The following is a 1,876-nucleotide window of genomic DNA, read 5'->3' as shown; positions in this document are numbered from 1 at the left end:
ATGGCGGCAGAAGCTTTCACTGTGTCTGTAAGACTTTCTTGGTGCTTTGAGTCTTTCTTTCTTGCTTTCTTTTGGTATATAGAAATAATTTTATTTCATATTGTGGCACAGTAGACATATAAGCAATATTATTTCCTAGAGTGTGCAATGTATAAATTATTCACATTAAAAAAAAACAAAACAAAAAATTAAGAACAAGAAACCTTGTACACAGGAGATGTTTAAAAATGTGTACCAAATTTTGAATCTGTTTTTGACAGTATACACGACTAGCTTTATAAAACTGAATGAATATGACATGATACACATTTGAACAAAGTCCACATATGGGTCCACACCAGATGCTTAATTCACTACATGGATAACTGGCTCTTCACTTTGGTCATTGGGATTCCAGGTGCTGAAGCATATGTGGATCTGAAAGATACTTCCAGAAGTACATTTATTTGTTACACTGGCATTTTAAAGATTTCTGTTTCTTCTCTTCTCCTTTAGAGTGAGGAGACCTTTTCTTCCTAAAAGCAAGAAGACCTTCAAGCCTATTTTTTGTTGGAATAGTCTGAGCATAACAAGCTTCTTCTATGGCTAATCCTGTTACTAAATCAACCTTCATCCCTTGATTAATTGCTAATTTTGCCTCTCTCACCACAACAAGTCCCTGAGGTCAAAACTCTTGTGCCAGGTCCAAAACCTTGCAGGGGGCAGCATCCCCCTCCTGGTTCTGTTCTAGAACATGGCTGATCAAGCCCACTGCTTTGGCTTCTTCGCCATCAAGCACCCGTGCAGAGAAGATGAGCTGTTTGGCCAGGGACATCCCGATAGCCCATGATGGTTACTGGGCACCCACCGATTTCATTAATCACTGCTTTTATTTTGGAGACAAAGGACCAACTTCACTGGGATTCATTTTGATGCTCTCACTCTCCATAAGGTCCACACCAGCACAGAATGTCTCTGGGACTTTTCTCCTGACTATTATGGTCCACACTTTCTCTCTTTCTCCCTTCCTTCCTCTCTTTCCTTCTTTCTTTCACTCTTAGAGAGGGAGAGAGGTGGGGGGGCAGAGGGAGAGAGATAATCTTAAGCAGGATCCACATTCAGCATTCCAAGCAGGACTGGATCTCATAACCCTGAGATCATGACCTGAGCGGAAATCAAGAGTCAGATGCTTACCCAACTGAGCCACCCAGGCGCCTCACTGTCCTCACTTTCTTATCAGATTTTAAAGCATCTATAGCTTTTGAGAGCATTTTTATCAGATTTTTACTGAACAAATTTTTGGCATAAGCTCTATTTATTCCAAGCACCACAATTCCTTGGTTCTCCTCCTCCAGGTACCGCACCTGCAGCCGGTCCTTATCTCAGAGCTGTAGCCCCTCATTTGGGCAACCCTCTGTCTGCTGGCGCCCAGCCCAGGGGCCCAGATCACAGGGCAGCCTCCACCCGGGGCCAAGCCATGCACGGCAAGCAGCCACTGAGCCAGCCAGCGCGACCCGCCTGCAAGGTGCCCAAGGCCCCAGGCGCCGCCACCACCCACCACTGTCTTGTCTGTTTAAGACTTTCTTTACACAAAGATGTGAAACAAATACGACAAACCAATGAACAGTCTAATTTTTGTTGTGGGCATTGGGTGTCTATTATCCTCTTCTGTGAACTTTTCTGTGCATTGAAATCTTTAATATTTAAACATAAAAAATTAAAATAATGAAAGGAAAATTTGAGGACAGAGGTTGAAGGATCTACAATACCATGCCTAGGGTTCTGAACTTTATTCTGTAGATATTAAGAGTGTTTGCACAAACCTAATTTGAAAAAACAAAAAAGAGTGAGCAGAGGGCAGACTCTGGTCAGAGCTGTGCTCTAGAAAGATTATGCT

General features: G+C 42.8%; 1 pseudogene; it reads right to left on the bottom strand.

The window, feature by feature from the left end:
• Positions 1 to 442: 442 nt before the first annotated feature.
• On the bottom strand, positions 443 to 1,362 carry LOC123839182 (methylglutaconyl-CoA hydratase, mitochondrial-like; annotated as a pseudogene).
• Between the last annotated feature and the right edge of the window lie 514 nt (positions 1,363 to 1,876).

The sequence above is a fragment of the Mirounga angustirostris genome, unplaced genomic scaffold, assembly GCF_029215605.1.
Source record: "Mirounga angustirostris isolate CCGP_5_RB_7025 unplaced genomic scaffold, mMirAng1.0.hap1 SCAF_3, whole genome shotgun sequence".
NCBI lineage: Eukaryota > Metazoa > Chordata > Mammalia > Carnivora > Phocidae > Mirounga > Mirounga angustirostris.
This window is presented reverse-complemented; position numbering and strand designations above follow the sequence as displayed.